Source organism: Canis lupus, chromosome 33, assembly GCF_003254725.2.
Source record: "Canis lupus dingo isolate Sandy chromosome 33, ASM325472v2, whole genome shotgun sequence".
Lineage (NCBI taxonomy): Eukaryota > Metazoa > Chordata > Mammalia > Carnivora > Canidae > Canis > Canis lupus.
The window spans coordinates 12,065,120-12,086,671 of NC_064275.1; the positions used below are offsets into that span (position 1 = coordinate 12,065,120).

The following is a 21,552-nucleotide window of genomic DNA, read 5'->3' on the forward strand; positions in this document are numbered from 1 at the left end:
ATCCAGGATATATATATATATATATAAAAGAATCCAGGATATAGGAAAATGAAAGCAATTAATTGCCACTATAACATTATAAGTATTCATTAATCTTAACTCTTGGTCACTTAACACTATGCTTATGTTTTGTTTTAAAATTACTATTTCTAAGCTGGAATGCCTTCAAATACTGTAGAAAGGAGAAAAGTTAGGCTTACCAAAACTCTTTCCCTTTCTCTTCTATTTTGATCCTTAAATGATGGAAATATATGTCCACTGTGCTGATGACAAAGGACAGAATAATGGAACCTGGGACTGGAACTTGAAAAAAATTTTTTCAGTATAGAGTTTCTGGTTAACCATTGTCTCTCTGTTGTATGATATAGGTGACACCTAGCACACAACTCTCTCTTTTTTCTTCTTAATATAAGCCCTTTTAGTCCAGAGAATCATAATATATCTAGTCCTCAAGGGGAGATTTTGATTTTTTTAAGCCAGTTGGGGAATGCCTTTCCTTAATCTAGAGATGGGTGTGTGAATTAAATTTTTTCAATCACATTGAAAAGAAGGAATATTTTCTAGTTTTTTAAAAAGATTTTATTTATTTATTCATGAAAGACAGAGAGAGAGGCAGAGACACAGGTAGAGAGAGAAGCAGGCTCCATGCAGGGAGCCCAAAGTGGGACTTGATCCCAGGACTCCAGGATCATGCCCTGAGCCGAAGGCAGACAGGTTAACCACTGAGCCACCCAGGCATCCCTATTTTCTAGGTTTAAGGGAGAAATCTCCACTTTCCTCTCCTGCTAGCATAAATAAGAATTAATATTGCTCAGGTTATCATTAACAGCCATCTCAAGACCACAAGGCCAGCCAGCCTTAGGGGATAGCTGAGGACAGCAGAGGAGAAAGAAAAAAAGGATCTAGATCCTTGATTATATTAAACTTTTCATTATTATCCACTTGGAGCCCACCCTACCTCTGGACTTGCAGTTCTATTAGATAATAAATTTCTTTGTTGGTTTAGCCACTTTGAGTTGGGGGTTTTCTGTCATCAGCAGCTCTAATATTCTAACAGATAACATGAGGGATCAATGCTCACTGTCAGGATGCTATTTAAACTTCAGCTGAACTTTATTCTCAAATGTAAAGCATCTCAAAGGCCTGTGGAATTTCATCTCTAGTTTCCTGGGCAACTATCACATGTCACTCATGGATGTTCTGAAGCACACAGGTAATATTCCATCTCATCACTTCAATTTTAAATCTGGAGAAAGACAAATGAAATGGGTGCCAATAAATCCTCAAGGCCTGCAGAGATAAAAGAAAAGAATGAAAATCCAGGAAGCAAAGGCAAGTAAACAATCCACTCTGCTGCTATCTAATCTCCCCTCTTCTACTCTGTTTTCATTTCTCCTTTTTAATGCTGCCATGAGCAATTCAAAATTAGATACAAATTTTCTTGGAGGTTAAGTCCTTTTTTCTGCATTAGTTTCCAGGACATGCTTGACCCTTACATACAGGAAACACCACCTCCTGCAGAGAAAAGAGTCAACAATTCCAAATTCATCATCTAAGATCTTTGCACTCTTTGTTCCCACATCATAAAGATAAAATTCAGTCTTCGATCTAAACAGCTTTAACACGCTTTAATATAAATCATTTAAATGCTAATATTCTAACTCTAAACATCTCTTCAATAGGGCTGAATTATATACTAAATGATGGAAATAAAATTGAAAGATAAACTTTTGTCAAGTTTTATAATGCTGTTTTTCATCATAGGCAATAAGTTGGAGATCATTTCAAGCCGTGGCTGGTAGTTTTGTTCATAGTTGCTTCAGATAGTAACCAAATGAGATTTTTATGTATGTCACTGAAGAAATCCCATGACACAAACTTTCAGAAGATCCAAGGCCTTGGCATACCTAAGAACTATTGAGCTGGAAACCCAGAGAATTAGAGTCATCCTCTTCACCTGAAATGTTCCCTGGCTCCACACTGGCTTCTTGGCCTCCACTTCTTGCCTGCTACCATCTCCTGTCCACATGGTAGCCAAGTGCTCCTGTTAATTATAAAACAGAACATCATCTCTGCCCAAAGCCTGCAACAACTTTTTATCTCAGACGACTATGACCATCAAGGCTCCATGGACTCTGACGTTCCTGCTAACCTGTTTGACTTTATATCCTGCCCTATTTTCCTTCTCAGAATCAACCCCCTCCACTCTGGCCTTCTTGATGTTGCAAATGCCAAGCATGCTTCCATTCACTGCCTAGAGGAATGCTTGCATATCCTCTGTCTATTGGCTCTGGCTTACCCACATCAATCAAGTTACTACTAGAATGTTCCCTTACCTATTCAGATACCTTGCTATTCCCTGCTCACTATACTAATAGCACCTTTTCATCATGCCCTATCCCCTCACCCTATTTTCTTATTTGTTTTTTTTCCACAGTATTTGTCATCACTAGACCTATTAAATAGTTTATCACCTGCCATTCCCAATTAGAATACAAAGCCCCATCATATTAGGAACTTCTCTTTATTCATCACTGTTTCCCAGCTCCTCGACCAGTGCCTGGCACTTGGGAGGAGCTAAAGAACTATCAAATAAGTGAATGAACTTTAATTTCTGTAAAAGTTGTAAAGACTATTCACAACATCCAAATAGAATACTGTTTTAATGAAAGCCATTTTATCCTTTAATTCTGCATAATGAGATTATTTCTTGTGCATTTGGTTTTTAAAAGGCATTTATTTTAAAAGGGAAGTATATATTCATTATAGAGAAATATGTATGTGCACACGTGTGTAAAAATGCAAAAGAAGGAAAACAAAATGTAGCTGCAATTTCACCCCTAGAGAGACAATCACTATTACAAACTATAAAGGAGAAGCTATTTTCATTTCTTGGGGAACAATTTAAATTAATATTTTTACTCCACGAATTGAAATAATTTGAATTGTTGTTAAGAAACAGAGCCAAAGACCCTACAGAATCACCAACTCTGTCTCGCAGGTTAGCTTGATCATTCACAAAGAATACACATTCAGATTTTCTCGACTGGGAGAAGACTGAAATCTCCTTATATTTGAACCATTACCAGTTATAACACTTTTCTAGAAAGTAGACTTTAAAAAAAAATCAATAAAACATCAAGGTGTGAAAACAAAACTAACAAAAATGCAGGATTTCATTCAAATACAGTTATAAGTGGGGCAAAATAGTATTTGCCCTCCCAAATGCCTCTATATTAGAATCAATTAAAATATCCCTTTTCTAGGAAGCTCAAGGCCCTACACCTTTGTTCAACATATTGCTATCTACAAACCAATTACAATTTGATATATTATATATAATATATATAAAATGAAATGAAATTTACATTATGTCTTTTCTGGCACTGTGGCCACAGCTTTCAATTTTTATGTAATTGACTATGTCGTGATCGTTTGGATGTTCCTTTAAGTATATATAGCTCACATAGTATATATAGCTCACATTTCCATGATGTCAATACTGTAGTCAGATTTTAACCTTTGACTTCATCTACCTAAGTAAGAAAATTAAAACTTTAAAATGAATTAATCTCCATTTATCCGTCAAAGTAAGTTCAAATTATGTATTTTCAAGTTACATATGTTATAATGGTTTCAGACATTTGTTTCATTTAAATATTCAAATAATTTTGTAACAGATGTTTTTAAGCACCATGATTTTTTGTTGTTGACATTCCTAAATATATGCATTTGTCTATAATACCCTATTAATAATACTCCCTATGGAGGACTTCTTAAAATGTTACTGGGAAAAACAACAAAAGGAGACATGACATGTTGACATGCAGCGTCAGTAGCATAGGAAAGACTGCTCCCATACTAGGGATAGTGTGCTCTAACTGAATTGGTCCCAAGTTGAAGAGTTGGAATGTTCTTTGACTTTTATCGATTTGGAGAATTTGTTTTCCAAAAATTTTTTAAATAAATTTATCTTTTATTGGTGTTCAATTTGCCAACATACAGAATAACACCCAGTGCCCATCCCATCAAGTGCCCACCTCAGTGCCCGCCACCCAGTCACCCCCACCCCCCGCCCTCCTCCCCTTCCACCACCCCTAGTTCATTTCCCAGAGTTAGGAGTCTTTCATGTTCCGTCTCCAAAATTTAATTGCAACCTCCATCTTACTAATATTCAATCCTCTTATAGAATAGGAAAACCCAGAAATGCACAGAGCACGGTTCTGTTTCATATGCTTAAAAGCCAAAAATTTAGCCCCAGGTACTAGAGAAGTATGCCATCTAAAACCGTTGAGCAAATGAATGAAAAATTTAGGTTAAGGCTTGAGCCTCCTTTATGTACTTTATCATGACATTACAGGAATATGTTGTACTTCCAATTCCTCAAATGGATGCCACATGAGAAACTGTTGTCCAAGAGCATCTAAAGTTTAGTGATGACATTGACTAAGAGTATGCATAAATTTAATACCCTTATATATTAAACTTGTATATATTGGTTGATGCCTACTTCATGTTAAGCAATTCTTTAGGGACAAGGAGACCAATGTCCTGTCACTCAATGAGCTTATATCCAATCCATCTCACAAAATCCAAAGGTTTAACCAATACACACCAGACTTCTTAGAGTAAAGAGGTGTTTTCAGAGGACTAACTCACATAAGAAAACGAACTATAATGTATTCATACTTGTACCATAAACATTTTTCCTAAGCATCACCCAGAGGTGCTTATAAAAATGCAGATTCTTTGGCCAACTTATCACTGAATTGGTCAGAATATAGCCCAGATATGCACTCTATTGTCAAGAACTGGAAATGAGCAGCAAAGGGATTAAAAGAAATTTCCCAAACTCTCTCCTCTCCCCTCTCCATGCCTTTGTCAGCCTGAATCCCAGCCCCTCTGATGCCTCTCCTCCTTCTACCTCACAGAGCTGAAAATGTTGTTCAGCTTGATGTAATCATGATAACTATAATCGTACAAATTGCATATTCCACGCAGCGTGGTGCCGCACAGAGAATTGATGGCCTTGTGCAGGGCAGTCATGTATCAAAGCTGCGGGACCTGTGTAGAATTCAGGAAATGCCAGTGCTCTCCTTCAGTTTATGTTCCCTGTAACCTTGCGGTCTCTCTCAGTTGGTGTACCAGAGAGCAGGTAATCCATCAAAAGAGAAACATCATAAACTACCCCTCGTCCTCCAAAGTACCTTTTTCCTCCCCTCCACCTTCTGATTTCAAAATCAAAGTTGGAAAGAGTTTTGAAGTACTGTGGAATGCTCAGGGCTCTCAGAATCCCAGAGTTTAGGTGCTCAGCCTGTCCCAATTGAGTTTTTATCTCTTTGGAGAGATTTCTGCTCTCAAGACACTGGACTGTTCCAGAGAGCAATCATGAATTCCACAGAAATTGCATCGCAGGTAAGGATGCTTTTCTAGCAGATTGTCAAGTAGTCTGGTTCAACTCACAAGACCTGTGCTCCAGTCTGAATATGCCAGCACTTTGGCACAGTAGCTTTATATATGTGAGTGCGGGAGTGTATGTATTGATCTTTTCTTTGTCCTTTGGAAAGGGGAACGGTAAGGTCCCAAAGAGACATACAGGAAAAAAAAGGGAGCATCTATCATAGAAATATGAAAATTGAAACAATTTCTGGTGTTCTTAGCAGTTTGCAGCAGGCACAAACCTCATTATTTATGCAGCTATTTATTGGCTTCCCAGTGATCCTCAGAGCAGGACCCATCACTGCCCAGGGACACAGAATTCTGTAGTTTTTGAAAGCAATAGAGACCCTTATAAGTTTATTTGGATATAAAGCCCAACCATTTTACTGGAAGTGTTTCCATTTTTTATGCATGTTGAATCTTCTAATAGACTGTCTCATGTTCTCTGCTCTCTTTAATTCAATATTCTATCACTTTCATTTTCTAGGTCATTCTCAAAGAAAGTAAAATTATTATGCTATGCTTGATGTATAACAATCAAAATGGGCATTGAACACTCATATCCTAACATACCTTCAGCTTAGTATTTGTGGACCAAAGATTGGTTTTTTGTTTGTTTTATTGGAAATAATTGACATATATCTTTGTATAAGGTGTACAGCATGATGCTCTGATTTATATATACTGTGAAATGATTACCATGAGAGAGATTCAGCTAACATCCATCTTCTCAGATAGATACAATAAGAAGAAAAGAAGGTTTAAAGAAGGAAAAGAAATTCTCCTTGTGAGGAGAACTATTATACTCTTAACAACTTTCCTCTATATCAGATAGAGGGGTTAGCAATAGTTATATCATGACGTACATTATATCCCGAGCACTTGTTTATCTTATACCTGGAAATTTGCAACTTCTGACTACCTTCCTCCAATTCCCTCCACCCCTACCCTCTGCCACCCGTAAACACTTAAATCTGATCTTTTTTTCCCCTGTAAGTTTGGTTAGGGTTTTGCTTTTAGATTCTACATATAAGTGAAATCATATAGTATTTGTTTTTCTCTGTCTGACTTATTTCACTTGTCATAATGCCTTCAAGTTCCATCCATGTCAACTGGAGGGTGTTATGCTGAGTGAAGTAAGTCAATCGGAGAAAGACAAACATTATATGGTCTCATTCATTTGGGGAATATAAAAAAATAGTAAAAGGGATTAAAGGGAAAGGAGAGAAAATGAGTGGGAAATATCAGTGAGGGAGACAGAGCATGAGAGACTCCTAACTCTGGGAAACAAACAAGGGGTGGTGGAAGGGGAGGTGAAGGGTGATGGGGTGACTGGGTGACGGGCACTGAGGGGGGCACTTGACGGGATGAGCACTGGGTGTTATGCTATATGTTGGCAAGTTGAACTCCAATTAAAAAAAAGTTCCATCCATGGCGTTGCAAATGATAAGATTTTCTTGCATTTTTAGTGGCTGAATAATACTCCATAATACCACAACTTCTTTATCCATTCACCCATTAATGGACACTTAGTTTGTTTCCATGTTGGCTCTCGTAAATAACGCTGCTACTATGAAGATAGGGGTGCGGAGATCTTTTTGAATTAGTGTTTTTGTTTCATTTGAATGTATTTCCAAATGTGGAATTTCCAGAGTTCTGTTTTTGATTTTTTTGAGGATCCTCCATACTGTTTTCTAGAGTGGCTGCACCAATTTACATTCTCACCAATAGTGCACAAGGGTTCCTTTTTCTCCACATTCACACCAACATTTGTCATCTCTTGTCTTTTTGATCATGAGCATTCTAATAGGCATGAGGTGACATCTTACTGTTTCAATTTGCATCTCCCTAGTGACTACTGATGCTGAGAATCCAAACATTGATTTTATTGGTCATTTGTCAAAATGGATGAAGTCCTTATTCCATCGTCACTCTCCTAAGAAAACCAATGATACCATTTTATATGAAAGCAATGCAAACCAAGGAAAATTTTAGTTTATTACGGAAACAAATCTATTTATCAACTCTGTTGAGAGGACACTATCTTATAGTTAACACATTTTAATTCTACACTATATATAATTTACATATGAGGTATATTTAATATTTTAAAAATGTATGGGCACGTTTTTCTCCCAATAGAAACTAATCATCCCTGCTTTTAAAAGACACAAGTGACCCTCCCCCAAAGCAACTCTTTTATTCCCTATCCAGAGGTAGCCCATTACTTTTCTTTTGATAGTTTTATCATGTATGTCAATATTACTAAGTAATATAGTATCTTATTTTATGTTTTTTAAATTTATATAAACGAAATCATGAACTCATTTTTCCATTTACTTAATATAATTTGTGACATTCATTTACTTGATAGAATAAACTGTATTTTCACTGCTGAATACTAGTTTATTGTACAAATATCACACTTTTTATTCAATTTTTAGTTAGTGGACATTTAAAGTGCCTCGAGTTTTTTTTTGGTTTTTGTTATTAAAAATTGGTTAGGAAAAAAAAATAAAAAAAAAATAAAAATTGGTTAGGGGGCTTGTGGGTGGCTCAATGGTTGAGCGTCTGCCTTTGACTCAGGTCATGATCCGGGGTTCTGGGATGGAGTCCCACCTCGGGCTCCCCATGGGGACTCTGCTTCTCCCTCTGCCTATGTCTCTGCCTCTCTCTCTGTGTATCTCATGAGTAAATAAACAAAATCTTTTAAAAAATAATTAATAAAATTAAAAAATTATTTGTTCTTTTCATAATTGTTCTATGTAAATAAAACCTAGATTTTAATGAATTGTTATTCCTCAAGGGAATTGACTACACTGTCAATAGCTTGATGATTCTTAGGAAGTAGGCCATGGATATCTCTTCAGCTTTGATTGGGGGAATTTTCATGGAGTTTTGTGAGGCAGGTCCCTTTTCTTTTCCGCCCCCATTTTTGCAGTCAGGACACAGCTTCTCATTCTCAACTATCATCTCTGCTTCACTCAGAATTCCCAACACAATAAAAAACAAAACAAAACAAAACAAAACAAACAAACAAACAAAACCTCATTTCATATAAGAAATGAGAGCATGTCCTGGCAATCATAAAGAAAACAGTAAGGAATTCTGTTCTCTCTACTACTTATTATCTCATATTGAGTACATTAAGATACGTGTTTTTACTTGAAATATTTGTGAAACTTGTTGACAAATTTCTGCTTAGAAAACTTCTGTCAATGTAAGTTCCTCAGCACCATGCATCCATTTCTGATTTATTTAGCCTGTGCTCCTCTCTTGGGTGTCTGCTGCATCTCCATGTGGCTCATCTGCCTTTCCTCCCTTGGCTACTGAGCTTTACGGACCATTTCAAGAATTTTATTACTACTGCAAGGATGGAACATATTGCTTTATCAGTCACCCTCTCAGTCAGACAACACTATTACTTGTCTAGTCCCTGCACTACTGAATCTCACAGATGAGATGGTAATAGGATGCTCTCCATCCTCCTCCCACCACATTTCACCAGGAAGAAATAGAGTCCTCACACCTGAACATTTCATATATAGTTCTATTTACCCTGATCTTAATGGTTCATAAAAGGCTGTGGAACCTGATTACTGGTTACCAATCCTGTCTTCACTATGAATTCTTAATCAAATTAGTTAACCTAATGCTGCTTCAAATTGCTTATCTGGAAAATAGAATATAAAATAATACTGCATCGATACTGTTAATTTTTTTGCCAAGAACTACTCAATTATGTCCTTGTACTGAGAAAGCAGCCAGTGGTGATTAAGTTCACCAAATGAGCACATCTATGTTCCAATAAAACTTTACTTCTGAAAACAAGCAATGGACCAGATTTGGCTCACAAGCCATAATTTGCTGTCTCCCAATCTAACTGACCTAGTATAGGAAAAGCTGGGCGGCTTATAAAGAAGTGCAATGGTTAGTTTGATTTTTTCTCAGATTCATGAGTCTTCTAATTTTTCTTTTTTGAAGTTTTTTGTATGTTAGTGAAATGAGAAGTATTATGAAGCATACACCTCCAAATATCAAGCAATCAACATAAAAATAATGTCTATTATACCATAATATGGTTGTATTGGTGGATGAGATACCGTACAAAGTTTTCATTGCACAGGAAAACCAAAATAGCAAAATATTTTCGGATTTTTGCCTTCCAAAACCTCTGAAATAATATAGCTTATTTAGATGATTGATTTAGATATCCTACTCATACATTCAAAGCATGACATTATAAATCACATCTTTTCATTTGAAAGGAGTAAATGATATTCCTATTTTGATGTGATTTATTATTCTGAGGTTGAACACAATGTGACTTTAATCTGTAAAGTGTGAAGGTGTATTAGAATGTGTTATTAAAGTCACAAAAGTTGGCTATAGCTATTATTTGGTTCTTTGAAAAACAGCAACAGTTTGGTTTTTTTTTAGATGCTTTAAGTTAGTATTGATTTTAAAGCTGCGATAACATAGGCCATCATAAGACGTGCTATACTGATGGATCCATCTAGTAACAAGTTTACCCTTTCATTTTAGTAAGAAGTGGCTTTGGGGCAGAGAACTGGTTTTGCTGCTTCGTTCTTCTTCATGACAAGAATTGGATGTAGATCTAAAGAAAGAAAAATCACTTGGCAGATGTTGAAACTCTACAAACATGTATTTGGAGAAAATAAAAGCTGATCATCTCATTACAACCATTTTTATACATTTTCATGGAAATTACTACTATTTCAGAAAAGTCACGTCTTATTATTTCACTTGTATTTGCATTCAATCTCCAGATATCCCTTGTTCAGCAGCTTATTTAGTTTTCCTAATCATATTTACGGCAGATCATGTATATTCTTTGTTTTCTTGGTATTTGTAAACTGTACCAGATTTTGCATGTATATCTAGATTTTGATTTATTTGATCGTTTTTTTGAGATACGACTGACATTTTAAATTATATTAACTTCAGGTGTATAACACAATGTTTCATAATCATATATACTGCAAAATGATCACCACTATGTCTAGTTAACATTCACTATGTGATTACAAATTTTTTCTTCTGATGAGATCTTTTAAGATCCAATTTCTAAGCAACTTTCGAATATGCAATACAGTAATTAAATATAGTAACTATGCTGTACATTACATCCTAGCACTTATTTATTTTATAACTAGAAGTGTTAATCTTTTGACCGTTTTCACCCATTTTGCTCAATCTCTGCCTCTGGCAATCACCAAACTATTCTCTATATCTATAATTTCAGAGGTTTTTTTGTTTTTGCTTTGTTCTGACTTTAGATTCCACATATAAGTGATATTATACAGTACTTATCTTTTTCTGTCTGATTTATTTCATTCAGCATAACACCCTTGAGGTCTGTTGATGTTGTTGCAAATGGCAAGATTTCATTCTTTTTTATAGCTGAATAATATCCCATCACATATATTCTATATCTAGATATATAAGTATATATTTATAGATGTATAAAATAGTTATATTTAGATATATGAATCTAGATATATATATAAAATCACATTTTCTTTATGCATTCATCCATCAATGGACACTTAGGCTATTTCAACATCTTGGCTATTGTAAATAATGCCGCAATAAACCTGGGAGTGTAGATAATTTTTAAAAGTAGTTTTCCATTTCCTTTGTATAAATGCCCAGAATTGGAACTATTGAATCATATGATAGTTTTATTTTTATTTTTTTGAGAAACTTCCATATGGTTCTCCACAGTGACTACATCAATTTACATTCCCACCAACAGTGCATAAGACTTCCTTCCCTCTTCTCCATATTCTTGCCAAAACTTATTATTTCTTGTCCTTTTTATAATAGCAATTCTAATAAGTGTGAGGTAATATCTCATTGTGGTTTTTATTTGCATTTCCCTGATGATTGGTGATGTTAAGCACCTTTTCATTGGCCATCTGTATATCTTCTTTGGGAAAATGTCTATTCAGATCCTCCGGCCATTTGTTAAAGTGTATTATTTGTTTGTTTGTTGGTGTTGTTATTGAGTTGTTTTATTTTTATATTTTTGGTATTAACCTCTTGATAGATATATCATTTGCAAATATTTTCTTCCATTCAGTATGTTGCTTTTTCATTTTGTTGATGGTTTCCTTTGCTTTATAGAAGCTTTTTGGTTTGATTGAGCTCCACCTGCTTATTTTTGCTTTTGTTCCCTTTGCTTTTGGTGTCAAATCCAAAAACGTATTGCCAAGATTGATGTCAAGGAGCTTATTGCCTGTTTTCTTCTAGGAATTTTATGGTTTCAGTCTTACACTCCTGTTTAATTCATTTTGAGTTGATTTCTGTGTATGGTATATGCTATTTATTTATGTTTATTTTTAATTTTATCCATGTCTATTACATAAATGATTTTGAATGACTTACAAATCTGTTGTTTTTTAATTTTTAGTTTTCTATTGAGATATAATTGACAGGCAACATCGTATAAGTCTAAGTGCACAATGTGCTGATTTGATACATTTATAGATTGCAATATGATTATTACCATAATGTTAGCCAACACCTCTATCACATCATATAATTATAATTTCTTTTTCTATTGTTTTTTAAAACAAACTCTTATTAAATATCATGGCACACAAGCCATTGTGCTTATAAAAATTAAATGTAGGAGGAAGACAAAAAAAGAAATAATTCTTTCAGAAACTTGGCCACAGTTATTATTATATTTGAACACTCAATTTTGTTTTGAACATGGTGGGAATCAAAGCAGAAATGGAACCATGGTGGTTTATGTGTTTCTCACTAGAAGATAAAAAGAAATACCAAGTTCTATAGAATAGATACATTTTCTTAGAATTATATACTAAGAGAACTTTGACAGGTATTTTCAGAAGATGAAAAATAAATGTCTAAGTTTTAACTCTTTCTTACTTGATCTTACTAAAAGCCAAGAAAAAGTATAAGCACATAATTCAGTGGACTGTGAGCTCAATCAATAAAGTCTAGATATGTTTTCTGCTTATCTGAAATGATTCAAGGATACAACTTGGAAAATAAAACAAGATAAATCAATGGATAATAGTCTTCATAGCTTTTACTTAATATACCTAATTCATAAATTCTTTCCTATATATCAGTGATGAGCACCTTGCCAAATGTGGATAAATTTATTATCACTGTACGATTATATAGTCTTTCTTGTGTTAAAAATCCAGAATTAGGGACACCTGGGTGGCTCAGCAGTTGAGCATCTGTCTTTGGCTCAGGGCGTGATCCCGGATTCCTGGGATCGAGTCCCACATGGGGCTCCCTACAGGGAGCCTGCTTCTCCCTCTGCCTATGTCTCTGCCTCTCTCTGTGTGTCTCCCATGAATAAATAAATAAAATCTTTTAAAAAATCCAGAATTATCTTTGTGTAACACAGTGACTTAAAACTATTAAACTTAAGTCCATTAAATGTGTTTACAGTTTGTGTGTGTGTGTGTGTGTGTGTGTGTGTGTAAATGCCAGGAACTCTTGAAAATAAAGCCAGAGTCTAAATTTTTGTCAGCTAAAATATCTTCTGTGACAAGGAGAATCTTTTCTCAGAAATTTGAAGAAGACTTTTATCATAAGCCAATCCCTCAGATTTATTTTAGGAGTTCCAATCCATGATACTATGCAATATATCTATTATATACATTTTTTTTGGGTGTCTGGGATAATACTAGACTAATATAAGATCCTTTGTACCCAAAGAATAAAAATTTCTTAATAAAGTGGACAGCTAAAAAAAGCATGATTTTTACCACATTGCTAAGGATCTGAGGTTCTGCTTGTCTTTGCTTATGTTTAAAATAACAAGCCCTGAGGCACTTACCTGGGTGGTTCAGTCAGTCAAGAGTGCCTTCAGCTCAGTTCCTGATCCCAGGATCCTGAAATCAAGCCTTGCATTGGACTCTGCTCAGTGAAGACTCTGCTACTCCCCGTGCTTGTGCTCTCTCTCTCTGTCAAATAAATAAATAAACAAATAAAATCTTTAAAAATATAAAATAAAGTAAAATAAAATAAAATAACAATCCCTTTGTCTGGTTAATGGCATACAAAGATCCAGTCATCAATGAATTTTACACATCATGCTGGTTTCAGCTTTACTTCCAAGGAAACAGTCAACAACTCTTTCTCTCTCTCTCTCTCTCTTTCTTTAAAGTAGGCTCCATGCCCACTGTGAAGCCCAACCCAAGGCTTGAACTTATGACACTGAGATCAAGACCTGAGCTGAGATCAAGCATAGAACACTTAAGTGATTGAACCACCCTGGTGCCCCAGAAATAGTCAACAACTCTTAAACTTAGCAGGTATCATTGTGCAGTTGAGCTTGATAATCTCAGGAAATGTACTTTAAAGGGAGTTGAACTGGACTTTCCTATTTTATCCCTAGTTAGAGAAGTCATTATGTACCATTTCTGCTTGTTACTATTATTCCCATTTCAAAGGAAAGGACAATGATACTGTCCTCTGCAGGTGCTGTTTTGGCATCTCTTGCCTCCACAATTTACAGTATAATTTTTAGTGCCTTGTGTCATGTAGCCAAACATTATATAACTACTGTTAATTTCAACTACTCTTATAAAATTATTTTTCTGCTTACCTAGTAGATTCCCTCTATTTTGTATTTTCTTCTTTGTCATCTTTTGGATTGTTTATGGCATTAAATGAGGACTGCTCAGGTAAATTAGAGAAAAGGACTTATTCGTTTAGTCTTCATTTATCCTTTCCTCCCTCTCATTAATGTCAGCAGCTGACACTGACTGAACACCTAGTAGGGGTCACCTCTGTGTTTAAGTGCTTTATAAATAACTAACTCTTTTTAACAGGAGATAAGAGAGTTAAATATCAGTTCTTCAGAGGGTATTTTAAATCTCATATTTGTTGTAATAGAGTGTTAGATTATATTCAAATATATTAAAATCCTTTTTAAAAACATTGTTTAGAGAGGCTATTAAATAGCAGAGAAACAATGAACAAAACATTACCTTGTAAATTTGTCTTTGATTGAAAAGAGATGAAACTGCTCAAGTTAGTTTGTAATTTGATGATGAAAGTAGACTTTTCTTATCAGAAAACAAAAATAACAAGTTTAGACCTTGATTTTATTTAAATGGAAAAAGAGACACAAGTGCCATATTCTGAACTATTTCTAATTTGCATATGAACGTTCCAAAAGTAAGATGAGGGAAGTGACATCCTTAAACCAGGTGACATTTTCTTTTAGAAAACCTCTTGATTGAAGATCAAAGCTATCTCCAAATAATATGATTTAAAATAGTTTGCAGCAACAAAGCATTTTCATAATTATTAAGTAGTTCCTATATTTCCGTAGTACTTGTTACTTCAAATCATTTCCTCAAAAAAAAAATCATTTCCTCAAATATCATTCATAAATACGTCTTATCTATATCTATAATCTCTTATCTATATATAATCTTATAGATCTTATTTATAAGATAGATTTTATTGTTCCTATTTAAAGGAAAGAAAATTCAAGCTTTACAAAAGCAAGTGATTTATTTGAAGGGAAAGGGTATATGGTGGAACATAGTACTGGTAGTAGGACTTCAGTCCCGAATACTCTGAGTTCAGATTTCCAGAACACTACAACTGCCTTTCAGTCGGTACCTACATTTGCTCAATTCATGAATTTGCAATTTTTTGAAGCAAAAGCAAATCATTAAATAAATATTTACTTTAATGTAGAAACGATGTTAAAATTTAAATTAAGCATTAAGTGGCACTGATTGATTTAAATGAAAACATCATAACTTGTACTTAGATGTTTCTATTTTTAAAAGAAAGTTCTTTCTCCTCCTATGTACTTCATTTTCATGTTGTGAGTTGTTTGTAAAATAATAATGTTAGAGATCAAGGGAGAAAAATGAGTTTCCTCTCTCCTACCAATAACTTGTAGTAATGGAAATATAGAAGATTACCCTCTGATAGTTAAATTAGAAAAATCAATGAACCTAATGAATGAGCTGTCTGGCTTCAAATGGTTTCTGGCTAACGGCCTTATAAACTTCCATAAAATTATCTACGAGATTCAGAAAAAAAAGATGTAAATTTGCGAGACCTAAATATTAAGACTATCATACAATATATTACTGGTATATGAGAAGACTGTCTACTAAATATAAGCTAGGAGGAACTAGATGAAGGGTGGGAAATGGTTTTCTTTCTGTATATTGCTCCATGAAATGTAATGATATTCTCCAGCTGAAAGAGCACGAGAAAACATGCTTTTCATTAATACATGGCTTCTTGCTCAGAAAGCTAAGGTCTATTCCAACAGAAAACTGCACAGCCATTACTGCTAAATGGCAGTGATTATAGTTTTTTACATAATCCTCTACATGGCATGTCAGAATAGTTGGTGTAATCAGGGGAAAAATCCTACTAAGAGTATGAGGCTTCCTGGAGGAAGTAGCTGCTAAATATGAATATTTAATTGGGAAATGGGAATAGTCATCTGTCCTCATGTTGCTGAGAAAGGGTTTTAACCAGTACTCAAATCCTCATCCCCACGTCTGCTTTGCAAACATAGGTTTGAGACTATTCCCCATTATCAGAGGAAGAATCAATATTCCAAATACCACCGGTGAACAAAATAGGAACTCTGAAGGAAAATTGCACCATGAAAGACAGGGTTCTCCAAAACAAACAGACCAAAAAATGAGCAACTTACTGATATGAATTATTTCCTGGAATGGCTCATCTACTCCTAACTTTGAAAACTGGGGCAAATGGCTGACTATTCTATGCCTCAGTTTTCTCATCTGTAAAAGGAGGACAATAATTTTTCTACTTCATGGCTTTGCTCTTTGGATTGAAGGGGCTAACACACAGGATTAGAGCCATCATAAACCCTCAATGCATGCTCTCCTGCTCTCCCACTCACACCTATTTATTCTCATGAGACAACAAAGTAGAAAACCGTTTATGATGTTCCATATGATACTAAAAGATGTAGCCACTCTAGGAAAAGAAGCCAGGATCTATAAGCAGAAGCAGCTATGATAGAAAGATAATGGAGGAACACGCAAAAAAAAAAAAAAAAGAGAGAAAGATTAAAGCTACATAAGTAAAAATTGAAGGAGCTTTCACACTGTCTCAACAGAATTAAAATAATCCAACAAGATAGGAAAGAGAAAAATTAATAATGTGGGAACTGAATCAGATATTAAGCTCATGTCAATTTAATTTAATTTTTATGTATTGAATATGTACTAGAGGCCTAGCATTTACCAAACTATAGGAATAAACTGGAAAAAAAAATGTGGATTAGAGATAGTCCCTGCCTTCAGGGAAACCAATCTCTCTCTCTTCCTTTCTCCCTCTCTCTCTTTCCCACTCTCCTTCTCTCTCTTTCCTCCCCTCCAACTCCCCATCCTTCCTAATCTACCCACCTAAGTAGAGGTAGAGTGATGGGTTCAGGGGTTGGCCAAAGACTCAGGTTAGTTCCATCAGAAGAAATTACACAGGCTATAAGGAAAGAACATAGTTCTCACTGATTTTGAACCTGAGAAAATTCGAGGCTGCATTTATAATCACAAGGAGAGAAGCTTTCTAAGTGTGAAGCAAACAAAAGATGGAGAAAAACAAACCCAAAGAAACAAAACAAGAACAATCAAGATATCCTGGATGACATCGTTTGAGTTTCTAGATCAGTCCTGTCTGAACTCCTCCAGACATTTTCAGTTACATGAAACCAGATCATCTCTTTCTGATTAAGCCAGTTTGCATTGTTTTTGTTTGTTTGTTTGTTTGTTTGTTTTCCACTGGCAACTGAAAGAGTGATAGTGATGCACCATAGTTAGGCATTTCCAAGACCATTAGATTTCGACAAACATTATTCAAAGAGACAAATAAAACATCTGATGTAAAATATAAACCAACCAGTCTTAAAAATCCAAATGGGGAAAAATGCAAAGAGTTGATAGATTATGAAGATGTGGTAAGATATTGAATTAATAATGTTAGGATTCTTTAAAGGTAATCCAAAATTGCTATTTGTTCATTATCCACCAATCATTAATTTATTGAAGAGAAATCTTAAAATTTTTCTTCATACTCTGAGAAAGAAGACTTCAGATTAGGGCCAATTTATCAGGATTTATTTATCTCAGAGTGCATGCATCCTGCTGAATCTAAATGGCTCGTTCTCTAACAAGCTACACTTCTCCACTGTCTAGCAAGCTGGATTTCCCTCAGGGGAAACGCTTTTGAACTTGTACCTATCCCCGCCTCCAGAACCATCCAAACACTGCCAGGCTGTGATATTATGAAGACCATGAGTAGAGACCGGCAGAACCAAGCCGTGTACAATTGATTGGTACAAATGGTTTCAAATATACAATGGGGCTTAAAGTTTAAAGAGAAATAATAAGTTGATCACCTTCATAAGCAGAAGCAGTGAGACTCCATGACAAGAATTTGAAGGTATCAGAAATCTCTTTCTTAAACATGGAATTTTTATATTGATGGTCCATTATTCTGAAACTTTTAAGTCCTCTAATAAGATGCAAATGAGTTGGGGAGATACAGCAGTTCAGTTTAGTATAGAAAGACTGGTAGATACACCAGACACTTTGCTAGGCTCTGGGGATAGGGACCAAGGAGACAGGGAGCCTGAGGGAGAGAGGCGTGGTGTGGCAGACAGGTTGGCCAACATCACCCATTGTTTAGATTACACTGACCAGAGCACAGGACCAAGGTAAGAATGAGACCAACAAGGAAGGACATGGAGCCCAAGGAGGGGACAGATCAAGGGAAAGTGACCCATCGACAGCAGAGTTTTGCTGAGAGCTGGTTTTACGTGGTAAAAAAAGATTCTTCGAAGCATTATGCATTTCTTCCCTGTGATATATTGAGGAAAATTTTCCAACAAAGATTTCTCTGCCTCTGATTCTGTCTTCATGTAAGGAGAGCCCTCCATGTTGCCTAATTTTCCTTTCATTTATCCTGCAAATATGTATTAGGCATTGCTATATGGAAGTCAAAATATGCTGGGTTTCTAAACAAAGATACAGAGTCAGAAAACAATTTTCATTGGCAAAGAGCAAAATATGGTTGAAAAACTGCCCTTGGGTAAATATAGTTTGAAATAAAGTTATTCCTCTGGAGAACCTACAAGGTAAACTCAGCTTTCACTCACAACAGCATAACTGTTTATTTTAACTGAAACTCTTGCTTATTCCATTCAACATTATAGATCTAATCTAGGTTAAACTTCAAAAAGTCTCATTACATTCTCTATCAGTCTTAAACAATTTTTAAAGGTAAAAATTGTTTTATCAGGGATAGCTATCAATTCCATTTTGTAGCCTGTACAAGACTTCCTAAATCTTGAGATTTTTATAGATGAAAAGACACTAATGCTTACTGACTGCCTACTAAGGGCCGAGCAGTGTGCTGCTGGGGGATTTTTATAGAATTTTTCACAATATGCTTTATGTTTTCCCATATTTGAAAATATTACTCCAATGTTAGCACAAATTAAATATGATATAGCCCATGAATTTGTGTTCTCTTTTTTTGTTCAACAGGGAATGAGAAAAGAAAGCATCAAGGGTACACCAGCCTGAGAGTAAATCTACTTACTAGTTAGTAATCTTGGGCACATTTGATAAACCTGCTTTACAAATCTGCACTGTGGGCTTGATAATCTCTACCTTATACAATTACCGTGAGGATTATTTCAGATATGCAAAGTCCTAACAGAGCAACTGCCACAAAATATTTTTCACAGAAGGTTTTATCTTGGTGGAAGAACAAATACTTCTACTTTTAAAATATTTAATTTTCATAATCTAGAGGCTTGCACAAGTCTTATGCAGAAACCTTTTCAGCCCTCTGGCTCCTGGGAACTATATTTAAATTATTGAAGTCTTCCATTTAGTTATGAACTTGCAATGCCCTTTCTTCCCTTAGAAAGCAGGCACACTTCAGCATTTATTTTGGGTCTCAATATGTTTGATATATATATATATATATATATATATATATATATATATATATATGCCATATTTGATTTTGCTGACATGTTTACATTTCAAGATCATAGAAAATGGTTGTTTCAGATGATTTTAGTTTGTGGTATTTTGTTTAAATCCCCGAAGGAGCGGGAGAACCTTTATGAAAACCCAAATTTTTATTTGTCTTTTAACTTTGGCAAGAGAAAGAAAATCAAGTCTGGAAATAATAAAAATTTAGGGCTGATATATTGCCAAAATAAGGAAGGGATGAGTCACAAAAGAAAAAAGAAAGTTTGAACAGGCTACATATTTAATAACATTAAAGAGTTATTACTTTAATGTGTGATTACGGGTATTATGTTTATGTTAAAGGAAATAATCCTTATCTTTAGAGACTAAAAAGAAAACAAAAAGGTTGGAAAGCACTGTTTGATTTTATGGAATTATGAACATCTTATCCAGAGTCAGGTGACCATCGTAGAACCAAATAGAGACACTAGGATTCTTAGCAACCCCTTTGGGAGCTGGAGGGAAGCATTCTGGGTAGAATCAGAGATTGAGTCACTCTGAAAACAAAAGTGATGGCAGAAATAGCCTTGAAGTAAAAGGAGACATCTTTTTTTTTTTTTTTAAATACTCAGAAAATGTTCCTCATCTGTTTTTTCTTTTCTCCTGTGAGCAATCTCCCTCTCCCTAGCTACATCATGAGTCCTGATGATGAGTCTTCTCAACCTAACCTCCAACTTGTCTATCTTCTCAACTCACTGCTCCAGATAAAGGCACAAATCTTCTGCTCCTACCACTTTCTGCAAAACTTCAAGAATCATTTCACTTTCCCCAACTCCTGCTTGCTCTCAGTTCTTCTGCAATGCTTTGCTCTAATAGATCTCAGGGAACACACAGTTATCTTAAATCTCTTTCTCTACCTGTTCTTCTTGTGCTGCCTTGTCAGTTATTGAATGACCACCCACCCAGCTCTATCTTTTCTCATCCAGAAGAGTGTCTCAGATGCACTCCTTTTACTACTGTTATTATCTTTTTCTTGAGATATTGAGGTGTTCTTAATAAATCATCCTATCTCCAATATTTCCCCCAATTAATCTATCCTTTTACTGTTGAAGCAATGAAAATGTGCTTTTACAAAATGTCATTCTCTGAGTCATACTTCATGTAGTTCTTCTTGATCCATTGGGGAAAAAATCGAATTTCCTTATGCTAAAGTATTTATATAGGTATTATCTGTTTATCATATACCATACTTGTTATACTATAATCTTATGAGCACAGCAACCTTGCATATGTATTTCACTGCTGTAATCCCAACACCTAAACAATGTCTGTCATATAGTCATCTCTTATTAAATACATATTAAGTAAATAGTAACAATAATAATAATAATAATAAAAGCTCCGTTTTTCGAGTGTTTATTATGGGTCAGGTACTACACTGAATATATTACATGTAAAATCTCATTCAAAGCTCAAAATAACTATGTAAGGGAGGGACTTTTATTATCCCCATTTTACATATGAGAAGACTGAGGCACAGAGAGGTTAATCAATTTGCCCGTGTCTATAAGGCTACCTTATAGAGATTGATGCATTGATTGATTCATCAATCAGTTGTTGAATTGCATTGATTCATCTGACGCATCGGCAAACATTTACAAAGCATTTACTAGCCAAGTACTTTTCGTTATTGTTGTGTTGGTGATAGAGCAGTAAACAAAACACACAAAGCTCCTACTTTCATGGAAGCTGGAGTGTTGGGGTGGACAAGGCAGAGGGAAAATAAGGGCAAAAGATAATGGGCTCTGTGGACCATGGAAATTCAATATTTTAAGTCCCACTCACAGGTACTTATTTAAAATAGTCATAAAGAATGAATCCAAGAAAAGTATGATTAGCAGGAAGCAAGTATTGCAATCCATCAGAAACAACTGAGATCAATGAAGCCATTCATTTGCAGCTTAACAAATGGATTTCATTCATGTATTCTTTTGTGCAGACTCTGTGAGAGAGGGCCTCAAATCATGGCAGACAAAAACTAAAAGAAAGAATTGGTCTCCAGAGCAGACCACAGCCTCTGTAGGAAGAATACAGCAACAATCAG

The 21,552-nt window shown here is 35.1% G+C and overlaps 1 long non-coding RNA gene across 3 annotated transcripts in view; it reads right to left on the reverse strand.

Annotated features, from left to right (window-relative positions):
• Positions 1-564: 564 nt before the first annotated feature.
• LOC112678999 (uncharacterized) overlaps positions 565-21,552 on the reverse strand; it is a 313,548-nt gene continuing 292,560 nt past the window's right edge. The window contains exons 8-10 of one of the 3 annotated variants that reach the window (XR_007407999.1): positions 13,289-13,415; positions 1,958-2,044; positions 565-1,515 (exon numbers count right to left, since the gene is read on the reverse strand). This is a non-coding gene — a long non-coding RNA (uncharacterized LOC112678999). Of the gene's footprint in view, positions 1,516-1,713; positions 2,045-13,288; positions 13,416-21,552 lie in introns of those variants that run through there. The other 2 variants (XR_007407997.1, XR_007407998.1) reach the window with 2 other exon arrangements.